The sequence below is a fragment of the Melospiza melodia genome, chromosome 10 (genome assembly GCF_035770615.1).
Source record: "Melospiza melodia melodia isolate bMelMel2 chromosome 10, bMelMel2.pri, whole genome shotgun sequence".
Classification (NCBI taxonomy): Eukaryota; Metazoa; Chordata; class Aves; order Passeriformes; family Passerellidae; genus Melospiza; species Melospiza melodia.
The window spans coordinates 20,122,326-20,140,171 of record NC_086203.1 but is presented as its reverse complement, the minus strand read 5'-3'; positions in this window follow the sequence as shown (position 1 = coordinate 20,140,171).

Here is a 17,846-nt window from a genome sequence, read left to right as displayed (position 1 = left end):
AGGGAAAATTTTGCCTTCCTCCTGAATAGATATATCCCAGTACTTGAAAGCAAATTTACCCAAAATACTGTTACTAGATGCAGGAAGTTCAGCCACGGTTTTGGTTGTGTTTGAAGTCACTCTAAAAAGCAGCCTGATTTCTCCCTTGCTGTTTTATTTTCCATCAGGAGACTTGCACTGATGACTGTGGTTGCTGTGGGAATTTTATGTCATCACACATATGATCACAGAAATAATTGAGGTCACTGTAGATGTGATGAGTTGTGTGCAAGAGCTGGATGAGAACCAACACCAGGGCAACATCTGACATCTTTCTGCTGTGGCTGTTTTGTGCAAAATTCTTGATGTGTCCTTTTCTTCTGCACTGCAGGTTTCAGGTGAAAGTTTCTTTAGCATTTAAGTGCTGGCTGTTTAATTTTTGTCCCTTTTGTCATTATTCATGAAGCTTTAAAAATCGTCTGGTTTATTCTAGTTCACTTACTCTTAGGGCCTACTTCCATGTAATTTTGAGGTGGCAGACAAATAGACTTATCTTTCTAATTTCTCAAACATTTAAAAAGAAATTAAATCGTTTTAGTTGCAACTGTAAAGGTTGTTGTTTGCAATGTTTCATGACTGTGCTCCCTGATTTTTTCTGGGGATAACTCTGTCCCATACTGTAAACAGACTGATTTGTGGAGTTTGTGATTTAGGTTTTTTAGCCAGCTTTTGGAAAAGGAGGAAGCCGAGCGGCCCAGTGACTGCTTGTCCTAACTGTCCTCTCTGGAAGGAGGAATGACAAGCTTTAGGTGGCCCTGCATTTCCCCACTGCTGTGGGGAGGCTCCGAGGTTGCTGGCAGCTGTTTGCTCACGGATGTGCTGTGACACTGCCGGGTTCGGGCCAGCATCCCCGCCTGCCTCCCAGACCTGCTCCGGGTGCTGCTGACTGCGCCCTCCAGCCCTTCCCGGCCCGGCCGCCTCCCTGCGGCTCCGTGCGGGCTGTTTCACCCGTGGGGAAGGGACAGGACAGGGACAGTGTCCCTCTGGGCAGCGAGGGACACCGGTGGCATCCCTGCTGTACCCGGTGTGCGCTTTGCCTGTCCTTCAACCTCCTTTCCCCGCCGCTCCTCTGCCGGGATTCTCCTGCCCCTAAAGGAGATGCGGGGCTGGGACAGCGCCGGGGGCTGCGGCTCCAGAACGGATCCTCGGTCCCGGGACGGCTCCTGAGCTCCGCCGAGCGTCCCGAAGCCCCGAGGCCGGCCCGGAGGCTCTGCCCGCCGGGTGGCAATGTTACCCTGCGAGTCAAGCGCAGCGCTCGGGATCAGGGAAAGACAAATCCAGCCTGTCCCAAATGTGTCCTTTCCGTACAATGTTAAAAAGTTCGGAGCAGAGTTTGCTAATATTTACTTAAGCTTCCTGGACCTGCGGCCATGCTTGAGGTTGTTTTAAGATGAAACGCTGAAAATAATATGTTAGAGCATTTATAATGTTTATAATATTGTCTAATATATTTCAAGCATGCTGGGTGCCAAGGGGCACTTGTCTTCTTCTGCCACTTAAGCCTAGACTGAGACAGTCTATGGGATTGGAAAGAAGACAAGAAAAGAAGCATTTAAAAGCAAAATCAATATTCTAAGCTGGGGACCTAATTAGTCAGCTAGACTTTAAGCTGCTGGTTTATAATGTGCTCCTGGATGGATCTGCTCAAATTGAAACTCTTCTGTGGGCCAGGTTGTAGCAATCCTCTGGCCAGTGCCAGCGTGGTTCCAGCCAAGCTGGCAGCGTTTGGCAGAAAGGAAATACCCTGACAATTGGCACCTCCTTTGGCAGCTGTGTCACACAGGCTGGAGACTGAGGGAGCGCAGACATGATACACTTTGTCATCACAGAGGGGGCTCTCAAGGTCAGAGACGGGATGCTGGCTCTGAGATATTTCTTGCTGAAGAACAAGAAGACTGGGCCAATATCTCAGAAATAGGAATACCTGGGAGCTTAAAACAGCGGGAACAAATAGGACAGTGAGGATACATATTTTTAAGAAACTGTTTCAGATATTTTTATATTGCTTTGAAGAAAATCAGGATACATGGCACATACATAAATCCCTGATTCCCCTTCTTAGATATTAAGGCTAAAGTGGATGGTTCCAAAAATGATGTGAGCACGGCTGGGGAATATTAGCTATCTGAAATCTCAGTCGAGTATTATCCACTTTAATCTTCAGCGTGTCTGAAGCTCTCTGATGTTCTTATAGCTCTAATGTGTCTCTTCTTTATACCTGTGGTGTGAAGATTTATGAAAGAAGAAGGCAGCTCCAGACATACAGGAACAAGGTACAGTGAGCAGAACATTCTGCCTGATTAACTTTGCTATATAAGTGTGATTTTTATTTTTGTTTAAATAGCTTCATCTTTTGGCAGGGCAAGAACGTGAAATTGTTGCTGCTGGATTCCCTTGGGCTGCAGAACTGTGCCTAATGCAGGTAGAGCAAGGGCTCCCTGAGCACAAATGTGGTCACTTGCACAAGGATGTGGGATTACAGAGCTCAGCTGCAGGAAATAACTGGAGGGCTTGTGGAGAGAGGCCATGAAGGAGTTGTGGGAAGAAGCAGTGCAGGAGCCAAGGGGCAGTGAGGGGATGTACCCTTGGGAAGCTGGGATGTGGTGGCATGATGTGCCTACACCTAAAATCAGCGCATCTGAAAATGGTCTTGAGCTCCAGGATTCTGAAGAACACCCACAACAAATTGTGAGTGCTTTGTGTGGCTGTGGATGGAGATTAAAATGCAGAGGGGCAGCTGCCTGCTGGATCTCCCCTGCCAGACAAGCCCAGAATACCTGTGTGCTATAGAAATCAATGATTTGTTTAACCTTGGTATTCCAGACTGACCTCATGTTTCCTTAGCTCTGTCCAAAGTTTTCTTTGTGCTCTGCAGATGTAGAAACTTGTAAGATAGAAAAGTTGTTTGTTAATTCTTTTTCTAAGCACTTTTATCTTGGATGTTTGAGGATAAAGCTTAAACTGTTGATTTTTAAGTTATTAGGAGAGCATTATTTTTAACCTATCGCCCTTGCTTTGAGTGACTCTTGAAAGGAAGAGAGATTTATTGGGGGGGACATGTTAATTTCCTCAAGTAGGTAGAAAAGGGCTGTCTCTTATCTCAGTGCTTCCCATTCCTTAAGCAGAGCAGGCTGGCAGAAACAAGCCAACATTTGGGATAAGACTTAGCTAATTTAGTGATGGAACACAGTAGCACAAGCCAGGGAGTGTGACACTACTTCCTGCAACTGAGGTATATCAAAGTAAACCCAAATATTTTTATTTGGGTTTAGACACAGGTATCCACCTTTTTGTAGAGGATAGCTGGAAGCTCACAGGATCCATTAAACTGGAATGGTGACAGGGATGCAGCATGTGAAGAGTTCTAGTTGCAGAGCAAACAGACTAAAAGTGTTTCCATTTTTATGAAGTGGGTTCTCATCTGTAATTTGTGCTGCAGAAATTGTTTCTTCTGCATGTGAGCTCTCATTTTTGTGAGTGCTGGCTGTAATTACAATATCATGGAGATTTTTGCTTCCAAAAATTGTGCACTCTGGAAAAAAAAAGTCCCACATTTAAAAAGAAAAAAAAAAAGCTGCAGAGCAGGACAGGACCTGTCCCCAGTCCTAGAGCTGATCATTACAGGAGTCCTGGCTCAAACAATGTCTGTCACTTCTTTACTTGCCTCTTCCACTGATGCTGCCTCTTAAAGAACCAAAAGTGTTAACTGAAATGCAGATCCAAACTGCACACATGTATGTATATAAAGCAGCTGTCTTTAAAACATAACTATCAACACTTAATTAATGAAATAATACCCTTAATTCTGTACTTAATCCCAAAATCAGTGTGTGAGCAGTGAGCTCACACCTGTAGGAGAATGAGGGTCAGAGAATTGAGTGGTCCTTGTGCCATCATGGTCATGTTTTCCTTTGTTCATACAGAATTGCTGATGCATCACAGTCTTGATATTATTTCACCCTTGCAGAATATTTCTGCTTCTCCAGAGAGTGTTTCCTTTATGCATAATCCATTAAATGATGATCAGAGCTTTGAGTGCCTGCAATTCATCAAATTTAACACTTTACTATAAGAGAAGACAAAACCGTTTCTCTGTGGTTTTGGTTGTTAAACATAATAGCTATAAAATCGACTCAATCTAGACCTTTTACCTAAGCAGAGGTGACAGATTGATGCTGCTGGGGTTCTAGAAGGTGTTACTGGAGACATAATGAAATTTCCTGCAGGCTGTTACATTGCTTCAGCTCAGGGAACTCTGTGTGAGCATAATGAAGCTGCACCCTCTAATCATCAGGAAAAAACATCTTCATTTAGCCCAGGCTCCAACCCACAACTTGAAAGCAAAATCCTCCACTTTATTTCCTTGTGTTCCCTGGGTGGATCTGAGCTGAGAGGTTCTTGCACAACCAGGTATTTCTCATGTCAGAGCTTCAGTCCTGAAGTGGAAGTGACCTTAGACAGTCCAAACCTCACTTTTCTATAATAATGTGCTGCTGCAAATGCAAACACATTGGGGGGCACCCTGTTCCCCTGCCTGGAGCCCCTCAGCAGGTACCTCTGCCATCTGAATAGAGGCTGTTTCGTTCCATTACCGTGCAGAGCCATTACTGCAGCAATGAGGAGCAGCTTTGCCTTTCTCTTGTAAATCCTCTGGCAGGAGCACAACGTGGCTCTTGCCAAGTGCCTCTGTCAGGGGTAGGAAGTGCCAGGGGGTTTGAGGAGCAGGAGAATGCCCAGAGAGGTAGAGCAGCAGAGGTCAGAGATGGCCTTTCTTCCCTGTGCATCAGAGCTTTGAGCACACACATCTATCTGCTGGAGGGCACAAGAGCCTCGTGCCGTTGGCTGCCAAATCTGATGGGGCACAGGAGCTTTGTGACCTTGCCCAACATGACCTTTCAAGGGTGTGAGATGAGCTTCACGCAATTTATTCTCACCTTTCAACAGTAAGAGCCCTTGACCATGTAAAACTATTTTGCTATATTTCTATCTAAAAGGCTTAGCAATTCCTGGATGTCATTTTTTTTTATTTGCTCACTTGTTCCTATATATGTGTGTTCCGTTGGTCTTTAAATGCCATTTGATTAGTGCTTTCCTGCTGCCCCAGACCTGGTTGGGTGGGGTTGCCTGCACTGATTCTGTGTGAGGGAAGGTGACTGGTTTTTCTGATGATATGTGTGGATAGCCCTGGCAAGATCCTGCCTTCTGGATTGGACAAAGCAAATTCATCCTCTAAAAAAATCTATCCAGAGGGACAGGACCCTTTAGGAATATATAGTTATCAGTCTCTGTAATCTTAGGTGCCTATCACCTGTATCCAAGTTGTACAATACAGATGCCCAGAGGGGCTGGAGCCATTCAATAAAGCTGCTGCAATAGTTCTCTACATTAATACTGAGTTTGAACACATCACTCCTGCAGTCACTGCTCTGGAAAACCACGTGCAGCTCTCAGACCTGGAGAGCTTTGGGGATAATAAAAGAACAGGCTGAAGCAGGGCTGAGGGTCCTGACAGTCCCCACTTGGGACCCAGCAAAGGCGGTGCTGAGGAATTGTTTTTGGCTCCTGTGGCAGCACTTGGCTTGCTAGTTCCCAGTATTTACCTAAATATATTTCGGATTGCTGCAGCTGCTATTGTTTGTGATAAAGGCTTGGACAAAAGGTCTATTGATCAGGCAGTGCTGGCCATCCATCTCTGTCTGCCTCTGCAGACAGCCGGGCTGGGCTGGCAGCGATGCTGCTGAGCCAGTGCCCTGCACCAGGGCTGTGCTCCCTGCCAGGGAAAAGGGTGACCCCAGCACAGACCCCTTTGCCTTTCTCCCCACATGCACACGAGAATCTCTGTGTGATCTCAGAGCGATGTTGATGGGCTCTGAGCCTGGTCCAAAGCTCTTGGTGATCCTGCTCCCGTGGTCTGGTTTAGTAAGGAACAGTCTGCCAGGTTTGAATGCTCGTGACATTCAAGCCTCAGAGAGCAGAGAGATTACCAAAAAAAAAGTTCTGAATTTTATACTTTTTTTAAATGAAGTCAGTTATTGAGTGGAGAAAATCTTGTGACTGGAGGAAAACTTCTGGGTTTCTTAGGAAAAGAGAAATATTTCCTGTAGTTATTGTTTGAGCTAAACTTTGTCTGCTTGTCTAATGATGAAAAATGGTGTGTCGTGCAATTGGATAACACATGGAAAATAATCATATTTCTGGAATACTTGTCAAAATACAGGCCATGTTAGAAATGAAATTGTATCTCATGCAACAATTCTTGCATTGACAAAGAAATTAAATACTTTTATTCCTAAAATAGGAGAGAATAAGATACTGAAAATAAAAGGCAGCAATATTGTTAATATACAAGAAAAGATGGTTATATCTCATGGCTCTGAAGTGGATCTTACATCCAGACATAATAATGCAGATGCATAAAAACTTCTGTTTTGAGGAACTAGATGGGGGAAAAAACAATGTGAGATTTCAGTATAGATTCTTTTTAATATAGTTAAGAGAGTACAAACTTAATGACTGACAGTAAAGTTGGCCAACAAGAAGTGGGAGTTGTAGTTACCTGTTTTAACATGTAACAGCTCAAATTGAAGTATTTATTAATTTTATAGGAGGCTTTCTTTCCAAGCAGTGGAGTACAGAAGTAACAGTATCACTTCAAAAATTAATATATTTTATATGTGTTACCATGTGTTCCTAATTTTTTTTTTGTTTGTTTTCTCAGCTGAGCCCTCCCTGTTTCTGACACCTCCTGTTCCCGATGCTGCTGTCAAAGGTGGGGTCGGTGTCCCCTGGCTGGAGCCAGGGCTCAGCACAGCGCAGAGGTTCTGGCACTGCTGGGTCTGGGGGGTTTTAGAAGCCCGGAGCGGGTGGTGCCTGTGGAGCACAGACAGGAGGGAGCTGGGCCGTGGGTGATGGGGCCATGGGGCCATGGGATGTTTTGGCAATGGGGTGATGTGGCTATGGGGTGATGGGGCCGTGGGGTCATGGGGCAATGGGGGGATGGAGCTGTGGGGCCATGGTGTCATGGGGCCATGCGGTGATGTGGCCATGGGACAATGGGGCCATGGGGTGATGGGGCAATGGGGCAATGGGGCCATGGGGCTGTGGGGCCATGGGGCCATGGGGCCATGGGGCTGTGGGGCCATGCGGCAATGGGGCCATGGGGCTGTGGGGCCATGGGGCTGTGGGGCCATGGGACAATGGGGCCATGGGGCTGTGGGGCCATGCGGCAATGGGGCCATGGGGCCATGGGGTGATGTGGCCATGGGGCAATGGGGCAATGGGGCCATGGGGTGATGTGGCCATGGGGCCATGGGGTGATGTGGCCATGGGGCTGTGGGGCAATGGGGCCATAGGGTGATGGGGCAATGGGGCCATGGGGCTGTGGGGCCATGCAGCAATGGGGCCATAGGGCCATGGGGTGATGGGGGCCGTGGGGCCGTGGGGCAATGCAGGCAAGCGCCAAGCCCCGGGATGAGCCCGGCTGCTCTCGGGAGCAAGGGAGCCCCTGTGTCCCCGGCATCTCGGCAGGCTCCGGACGGGCTGATAGGAAAGCTGAAGCGTGGGAGTCATTAACTCCACCCGGATGGAGGAATTGTCCTGTGCCTCCCCTCCATGCCCTGCCCTGCCCTGCTCACGGCTCCCCCTGTCCCCGCTGTGTCCCCCGGCCCGTCCCCGCTGTCACCCTCGTTTGCCGTCGCTGACATCGGCGCGGGGCCGGCGGGGATCCCCCGTGACCGATGCGCGCCCCGGGGAGGAGCAGGAGCGCTCGGACAGTGGGACGCCGTGCCCGGCTCTGTGCCCTGCCCGGGACAGCCAGCGTGTCCCGCACAGCCACAGCCCCGCGTCCCCACGGCTGGCAGGGCACGGCGGTGATGCGGGAATGATGCTGCAGATGGGAGGAAAGAACTCTGGGGGAGTGAATTGTGACTGATTTTGGCCAGTGAGGTAACTGGGGGGAACTGAGTGTTTTGAGCAGTATGATGAAAGGGGTGCAGGGTTTGAGGTCCCCCATGCACAGAAATCTGGAAATCGTGTGTCCAAGAAGGTGTCTCTAACAGTAACTGAATACATAATTTGATTCATAACTTGAAGTAAAACTTCTCCCTGAGCTTTTGGTGGATTTGCTTCTCTACTCAACACTCTTTGCCCCCCACCCTTTATTTGTTTAGTGGCATTGGCTTCCTGGGAAGAAAATTGCCAGAGAGCCCCCTGCATTTCCAGGGGATTCCTCTTTCTCTTGCTTTCTCCATTTCACCTTTCTACTTTTCCTCTCCCTTTCTCTTGTCTTGTGATGCACAACCTTCTTTCAAACATCCCATCTCACTTGTGCTTCTCCTCCTGCTTTCTCTGGGATTGCATCTGCCACACAGAGGGTTTATTCCTTCCCTCTAGTTGTGCTTTCTCTTGCCTTTCTTGGCATATTTCTGCCTTTCTCTTTTTCTTTCCTCATTCTCTAGAATTTCTTTCTTCTTCCTCACACTTTCTTCTCCTGTTTTAAGGAATTTTATTTTCCATTCTCTTCTTCCTTGTATCTCTCAGGTTTGCCATCCTCCGTTGCAGAGTCTGCTCCTTGTTCATCAGCCCTTTCCTTCAGTCTGTTCTGTTTTCTGCTGGGTGTCTCAACAGGCAATGAACTGAAGTCCCAGGGCCAGGCCAGAGGTTTTGTCCAGTGTGACGGGCAAACAGGATCCTCCAAATGAGCACAGGAGTTTATCTTTGTGAGGTCATTGGAAATTACACCTACCCTGCCAGCTGCCCCAGCTCTCCCTCTCACTGGCAGAGGATTGGTGGTGTCTGCTGATCAACCTTGACTTCCCAGCGTGGAAAAAGTGATGTTGAGCCCTGCCCATGCTCGGTGAAAGCAGGCACATGGGATTATTTTGTTAGGTAATGTGCACCCTGACCCATGATCCAGTCAAACCTCATCACCCAAGAAATATTGGAATGAATCAACTCAGGTGGGAAACTTAGCTTAGATGCAGAGATGTTGCAGTGAAAGATTTGAGGATGGTCTTGGTTCCTGTTGGATGTGGGTGATAATCCCATATTGCAGAGAGAGTCCTGGGCTGTGAGAGGTACTGTGGGTCAGAGATCCACCCTCACAGCCCTCACACCTCCACACTTCAGGGCGTTCTTGTCATAGGATTGAGCCTGAAGAATCCCCACTCCCAACCATTCAAACTCAGTCTCAGTGGTTCAGGCACATTCCATACTTTCTGTTCTGGGCTCTATATTTTCCCAGACTTTTCCAGTGTGGCATTACCTTGCTCCATCAGTCATATTTCACCCAAGAGATGGTTGTCTCTTGATGGCAGATGGAGTGATTGAAGCACTACTAGGCTGGGCCACTGTAAAATATTCTTTATCAAAAATGAGCCCTGCAAAGAGGGCTGTAATTCTTTTGACCCCCTCCCTTTTATTTATTTTTTCCTGTAGGAGTATTTCAGCTATGTAATTAATTTTTTTTTAATATCTCTCTTTCCAGACTTTTTATTCCAGCCCCAGTGCCTGCGGTTCCTGCGGGGTGTGAGGAGGAGGGCTGAGTGACAGGCTAATAACCTGCTCTGGCTCTCGCTCCAAGCCCAGTGGCAGGTGTCCCAGAGCCCCTATTGAATGCCACCATCCAAAAAAAAAATTATCAACAATCTTCCTTCAACAATGATTTATTATTGCCATAATTTGCCTTGGTACAATGAGCTGCAGAGTGTATTTCTGCACCCGACTGACAGGTATTTGATGGCTCCAGGTTCCTATTTTATTTAGTCTTGAGCCTAATATGATTTGGTTACCCTCGCTCCCTCCTTCCCATCCCTCTTCTCCCTCCCCACCCAACCTTTTCTCATTTTGTTTTGTTTTCTAAGAGTGTGTTTCGCATAACCCTGGGCTGGCTGACAGCGCTTGTAAAAACCAGAAGTCGATCTCGCTGTGGCTTTTCACCATTAATCAAGCTGCCTGGAATTGGAAAGTAACACTGACAGGCTTTTATCTTGGAGAGAAGGAGGATGGCAGATGTATTTTATGGTGGATGAGCCTTCACGGCTTCTATTAGACCGGGACTTCAGTGGTACAAGGCGGTGGTTTGGGGAGGAGGGAGCGAGGGGGAGGAGAGGCCGGGAGCAGCCCACAGATAAATAGATCCGTCAGTCAGGCGATGTGGAGGTCTCCAGGCGGCCAGCCATTGTAGGTGACAGAAAAGGCAATCAAAGACAAAACAAATCAAAAGGTACATCTTATCAGCAGCAGGCCAGCTGGACTTCCACCACACTCAGAGGCCCCGCCGAGGGCAGGAGAAATTAATCCTGCTGTCGAGGCCAGAGAAATTGTCGCTGCTGAAGGTCCAAGTTCAGGCGAGCGGAGGTGGCCAACATTAAAGGAGAGGAGAGCAGGAGGCGGGAGGAGAGGAACGGGGGAGCCAGAGCCCTGTCCCAGCACCTCTCCCTCCCTCCCTCCCTCCCTCCTGACAAGTGCATTCATCGTGCGATGATAGCTCGGCACCTATGATTGGTACCTTTAATAATATAGCCCTCGCTCAGCTGTCACCCTGAAAGAACAATTTTTCCTCCCGCTTCCCTTGATGCAAAGATACATCTGTAATGAGAAGGGTGACAGAAAGTGGGAGCACGGGGAGCCAAGGAAAGTTTGGAAGAACATTAATCTAAAAGTGAAGTTGGAGGTGATGCTGGCTGCTTGAGGTGCCCGTGCCTCCAGCGGGGAGCCAGCAGTGGATTTGAAGCTGTTGTTGTCATGTTTCCTGGCCTTCAGTGCTTTGGGGCCCCCTCTGTGAAGGGAGAGGGATCCTTGGCCCAACCTTTAACAGGAGCAGCTTTGAAAGCCACCATCCTCCTGCATGGCAGAGCTGGTCATGGTGGGAGGAACTGGCAAGCAGCCCCGTGTGCTGGGAGTCCTTGGCATAAACTGGAATGACTCCATTGTGTGGGGATTTATGCTGGGCAGGGATCTCTCTTCACCCCTGCAGCCTGGAGGAAGAAATGTGTGGTTATAGATCCTGTGAGTATTCCTGCAGCAGGGCCCTGCTCACGTCCCACGCTGGTTTATCCTTTGGTGTCAGCCAGACTCAATCCACAGCGCCATCATTAGCAGCACTGTGCAGAACCTGCCCTATTTCCCCAGAGCAGCTCTGCCTTCCAGGGCAGGATGCCCTCATCTCCAGGCTGTGGTGTGGCTGCCCCTGGCTCGGGTGCTCTTGTGCTTCCTTGTGCATTGGCAAAGCCTCCCTGGAGCCCTGATTTCAGACCAAGCTGCAGTGTTGGGCTCCCTGGAGCAACTGCCCACATGTGTAGGCACACAGTTTGTGGTGATTGGGATGTGGCTGAGCCTCATCATCCCCAGTGGGCACAGCTGTGAGCAGCAGGTGAGCAGCACTGGCAGCAATGAGCCAGGGAGTGCCCAGAGCACTGCCCAACCACCAAAGGGAGCAGAGGGCACACAGGTGCAGGGCATCAGCAGGAGGGGATAAAAGGCTGGGCTGAGGAACAAGAGCAGACCCTTGCAGCCTCCTGAAGTGATGGGATGTTACTCTGCATGGGCAGGTACCTGAAGCCTTCTGAGGAGGTGAGGTGTTACTGTGTATGGGTGGATGCTTAAAGCCTTCTGGAACTGTGTGGTGATGCTCTGTGTGTTGTGGCCCTCTCAGTTGCAGCAGGTTCTGTGGTGTGTGCTGTGACACACTGCAGGAGGTGCCCAAGCAGCCTCTCCAAGCAATTGTGTTGCGAATCTGGGGAAGTTTGTGGGGGTCTATTCCACCCCAGTGTAAAAGAAACACTGTCAGCCCTGTTCTGGGGGGCTGGGGAGAGCAGCAGGTGCCCAAATCTGTGAAAGGCACTGAGGAGCTCATTTCGTTGTATTTAGGGAACGTGTCTATTTTAATTTAAGGCATAAGCAGCAATGCCCTCAAATGCAGTTATCTCCAGTGGTTTTCAGCAGCTTTCCTGGCTGCCCAGCTCTGCTCTGCAGTTGTCAGTCCCTCCCTGGTAGGAAGCCCCTGGGCTTGCATTCTTTAGCATTAGCATTTGGCAGTTGTTCTCTCATTCTGTGCTCTCTTGTCCCTACAAATGATTTGCTAATCTGCATCTGGTTTTGTTTTTCTCCCAGTGAAAGTGGGGATTATATGAAGATCTGTATCAAACAGGTTGCCTGTAAAATCAGGGGTGCTGCTCTCTGTGGTCTGCAGCCTCAAATCCCACAGGATCAGGGAGAAAGCAGGGAGGGTTAGGCAGCATCTCCAAAAGAAGCAGTTTGTTCTGTCTGGTCTCCAAAAAATCAGCGGTGATTGCTCCATGGAAGCAGATGATAACTCCTGCAGACAGTGGCTGGTGGGTGTGGGAGCCATATGGTGGGATCAGTGTTGGTAAGAAGGAGTGGTGAGAACAGTCCTCGAGGAATGTTTCCTCATGCAAAGCGAAGTGTTGAACCCAGAATGGACAAACACAGCTCACGCAGGGAAGCAGAGCTCTGGTCTCCATGTAGATCTCGCTGAGGAGGGGAAATGTGTCCTGCACTGTTGGTTTGGTCTGTCCAAGCAGGAGCCTCAGAGGATGCTTAAAAGGATGAACCCTTCATATACACCCCACAGAGATGGTTCAGATGTGTTTTTCTGGTGCTAAAATGAGTAAATAATGCTTTTGTCTGGTAACATTTTCTCCAGTGCGTGAAACAGTAAGAGCAGGGATTTCTAACTCAAATGTTCAAGATAATTTTGAAACCTGAACAACAGATGTCCCATTCAGGACACACACAAGGTTACTAGACAGTTAAAAAAAAACTTTTCTGCTTTGCTTCATCTCTGTTGCAGTGTTCTGGGGCTCAGTTCAGTTACCTGAACACACCTGGGGTGAGGTGTGTGCCATGGGACCCCACAGCAGCTCTGGCAGGTGGAGCAGCCTCTGCAGGGGCACAGTGGGTGAATGTGGGGCCTGTGATTGAGTGTTGGGGTTTTGTGGGCAGCTGCTGCTGTCCTTGGGCAAGGTCTCCACTTCCACAAGGGAATCCAGAGTGTTTTGTGGTCTGTGGGTTGTGGCAGTGCTGGTCTCGCTGTTCTGCACAGCAGCAGTGGCTTCAGATGGGCTCCCTGGCAGCCACAGATTTGTCTGAAAGCAGAATCTGTTTTGTCCCTTGCACAAGTGCTGATCCCTGAGGGCTGCCACCATTGCTTTTGAGGGTGAACAGCACCCCAGGGCAGAAAGCAGCAAGGCAGGCACCAAGGGGATGGATCACTGACCCAGAACACACCAAGTGTGCTGAGCACCCTGTGGGGCAGAGCCTGTCCTGGCCAGGGAGGGGGGTGACAATTGCAGGGACAGTGTCCCGGTTCTGGGGATCAGGCATGTGCTGGGAATGCTGCTTTTGTCCTTGCTTGACCAATGAATAGGCAAATGGCTTTTGCTGCGGGGAGTGCAGTGCCACCCCTCTCCTGCATGGCACTGTAGGAGCTCTGCCCGGGGCTGGGTCAGGGCAGCCCTGGTGCTCTTGGCACCGCAGTGTTCCCAAAGCCCAGGAGCCAGGGCTGCCCCTGCTGCCTCCCTCCCGTGCTGCTTGAGCCCAGCCTGGGTGTTGTTCTCATGGCAGCTGCCTTCAGCATCCCTGTGGATTCCGGCTTCCCACAGCAGACAGGATCTGCGTGATCAGTGGAATCTGGGGCCATGTTGAGCTGGCAGTAAAACCTCAAGTTGTGCCATTTCCCCACTTTTCATTGCAGACTCAGGAATCTGAACTTTCTTTGGGAAAAAAAGCAAGCATCAGCTGCGGATGTGAGCGTGCTCTTGGCCTCTTTGCTGTCCCTGCACCCCTTCCTGTGCCTGGTTTCCAATCTGAAATGTGCTCAGATCTCTTTACCCTTGCTTGCCTGGTTTTACACCAGAAACCATCACAGGCTCCCCTGGCAGAGTCATGGGGCTGTCAGCCAGGGGAGATGGGCAGTGCCAGGGCTAGAGATCAGGGCTGGGAGCCCAGCAGTGCTGCCCAGTCACAAGGTAAAGTGTCTTCTGTTTGGAAATCTTTAATTGGCACCCAGAATAAAAACCCAAGTGAAGGTTGTTTAGACTGTTTTGTAATAAAAATTAATTAATTCTTAATTTTGTTGTTTAAAGGGGAAAAAATCTGCCCTTTCCCTGGCCTGCTCACTTTATCAAAATGTTGCCACTAAATAGAATTTGTGGCTGTAACTCCCAGGATAGCAATGCTGCTGCTTTGCTGGTTTCAGCGACTCACTTTAACATGCACAATTAAAAATGTGTGTGGATGCACAGGCTCCACAGCTATTAATTGGCAGAAGAAATACAAATTGTGAACTGAGATCCCAGTGTGCTTACACCCAGCTCCCAGAGCTGGTGCAGGGCATGGCACTTGTTCATTCCTTCCAAAGAAACCAAAATGTTAGGCAGGAAAAGCTCCTGTTTGCTTCAGGGCATCATGAGGCTGGATGAGAACCGTGGAATTTAAAATAATCTCCTGCTGGTAATGACTCTGAATACCACGGTATCTTCTGTCAAAAGAAATAGAAAGCATCATCATCTTCACCCCTCTGAAGTGTTTCCAGCCTGAGGAACACTGATGTACCTCACACTCCAGCTGCGAGTGCAGGCGCTGGTGCAGAGGAAGGGTTCCCAAATGTTTTGGGAAGTGTTTTGCTGGCCCTGCAGGGAGTAAAACAGGTCACTGGTGTGACACCAGCACATCCTGAGGAAAGGTTTCACCTGTGTCTTGTGCCTGCTGACCACAGCAAAACTCTTGCCGTGCTTTGAGCTGCTGCATTCACCCTGGTGCTGTTTGTGGGTACCCCAGTTTCAAATGGTGAAAGCCAATGCAACAAGGGAATAAAAGCTATTGCCTCTGAGGGCATCTGGACCAATTTTTGAGGTGGGAAGTCGTCAGGATGTGTAGAGGCTTGAGTTTTCATGACAATGGTGGTTTCCTGGCTGGGTCAGCTTTCAGACTATCTCCTGCTTTTCCCCTAAAGGTTAATTTTGTTTTAAATGCTTTTGGCCACATGAAAACTAAAGACAGGGCAATTTCTGCCCTTGGTGTGTATAAACAGGAGGAATCAACTTTCAGGTACCAGCAGCCCATGGCATCTGCACAGGAGGCACGTACACTGGATTTATGGTATGCCCTGCCTCAGAGCAGGATCCAGTGTGGCATTGCTCCACATTGAAAGGAAATCACAGCTTATAATATTCAACTGGTTACTAGAGCCCCCACCCACCCCAGGTTTAATATTAGAACTATTTTTCACGTTGAAAACGAAATAGTACAAAATATGGGCTTGCTGTAATTGTTGTTAGATTATGTGTCACCCTGATAAGATGTAACAAATATTTTCCTATACAGCAGGACCCGTTTCCCTGCAAGTAATGGATGGAGAAACTTCTCATAGTGTGTAGGCAATCGGTCGTAAAAACTTCCCTGAGAAGATTAATGCACCAAGTGCAACCTTTGTGGAAAATAGAAAGAAAAGAATTAAAATAATAGTTTGTTCTTTCATGTTTAATATTAATAACCAAACTTATTTGGTGGGAATGTTCCTTGCTGCCTGTGCCTTCCTCCTTCAAGGGGCAGGAGTATTTCTACTTTTTCTGGAGATCTTTCAGCAGCACCTATTGTATATAGTGCAGTGATTCTTTCAACACAACTATTTTTATCAGTAATATGAAAGACCTTTTTTCATGGGCACAGCTTTGACACCACTAAGTCTGCTGGGCGTCCCTTAATAGGCTAGATAAACATTGGCTCACGGTTCAGAGTGGAAGGATTTTCCCTTGGTAGCACAGCTCTACATCTTCCCTGGGCCCTTAATGGCCATCAGAGAGGTGGCACCAGGGGACAGGGGCCTGCAGGGCCAGGGCTTTGTGCTGTGCACACTTGAAGGTGCAGAAGGGGAAAGGAGCCCTTCTAGAGGCAAATTCTGGGGTGACCCCAGGCTAGCCCCTCCTGAGCACACTCTGCACCGAGTTCTGCCCACTAGAAGGGTCCTTGCTCCTTCCTGGAGATTCTTTGGGACCAGCCACTGCTCTGCCACAGACTTGGCAGATGTAAAGATGCTCTTACACCATGATGTAATTATTTTATTTTTAATTACTCAAGGTTTAGAAAAACTGATTTAGTTTGATTGGTGCTGCTTTCTCCTCTGTGTGTATTTTGAAATCTTGTTTTCTTACTGAAGTATCCTCGTACCTGCAGTGAGTTTCAAGTGACAGGCACCATCAGTCATGGAGCCTGCTGAGAAACCAGGGTCAGATGGAGCTCCTAATTTGCAGTGTGTGGCACACAGTTCACTTCTTCCCAGGTCTTTGCTTGTATCTGAGGTCTGGCAGGCTACACAGCTTGAGTTTTACAGAGAATCACTTGTTTTAGTGTTGTGAGAACAGATATTTCTCCCCAGTTTTACAGAGCTTGAATTTTTATAAAGAACATTTTGTAAGCAAAGAAATAACTGGCTTGCTAAAGTAGAAACAAGAGTTTCTGTCCCTTCCTGCTGATGGCAATTGGGAACAGTGGTCTAGGGATTTCAGTATCCCAGGAAATCCACTCTTCACTGCCCCAGTAGGTCTTTTGCTGAGTGAACAGAGACAAATTCATCACTAAAAAGCCAATGCCATCAAACATTGATTGGGCCTTTGAACTGCTCTGGCATTCAGAATTATTTAGGGCTTTTTCAAACTTCTTTCTCAATTGATCAGTTAGATATTTCAGAAAACTCAAAGAAAAATGGTGCTTATATTCCTAAATAACTACATTCATCATTGCCAAGAAGGACTTTCAAACTGCAACAGAAAAAAAGAAGGTTCAATTTTGATCATGCAGCAGCTTAATTCACCGTGTCTGTCTCTGTGCTGCCAGAGCACTAAAACAGAATGTGCCATCCAGCCACAGTAAAAAGAGATTTTAGAAGCACTGTGAAAATTATTCTGCTGGTGTAATTGCAATCTTTATTCGTTTGGAGTTAGTAAGAGAGCAGATTTTTAGGTTTGAAAGGAGGAATGCTCCTTGGCCAAAAATATTCACAGATAAACAAAAAATAATTAATTAAATGTATCTGTCATTATTGTTTATTTGCAGATGTAGAGAAAGGAGTAGGTAGATTATTTAAAGTACAAAAGCTAATCAGGGCTGGCTGACAAGAGTACTGAATTTTACTTTGAAGAATGGGACAGATTTTTACGTGACTGAGATGGTAGAATATGATCAAAACATTTTTTAATCCAAACCACCCAGCTTCCTTCCAGCTCGATTTTTTTCTCCCCAGCAGACTGCAGTCCAGTCCACAGTTACTGGAGCTGAAAAATCATTAGCAATTTCCACTAACAGCACTTCAGCACAAGGAAGAGACAAGCCTCTAGAGCATCAAGGGGTGAGGACAGAGATTTTTAGCAGTTGGTCTCCTTCCCCAAGGAGATGATGACTGAGCTCCTGTGTGTTTTAGGAGGCAGAATTCCCTGATTTAACAAGGGAGCTTTGTTACATTTGGTACGTATCAATTAACCCATGTACATTATTTTATACAAGTGTGCATGCTATGGCTTTGTGATAATTTTAGCTTCTTTAACTACCACAAAGTCTCAGATAAAACCTCTTAGGAAAGCAAAACGAATAACAGAGGTAGATTCACCTGTGAGGACAAAACAAAAAATCCACCCCAAAGTGTGATTAATTTCCCATTACTGAGACTCTCCCCACATGAGGAACCACAGACTTCCTGTGAAGGACTTATGGAAGGCTGAGTATGTTTGGTATTTGTGAGGCAGTGTCTCATTCAGGAACACAGATTTAAATTTTTGATGAGTTAACTGAAG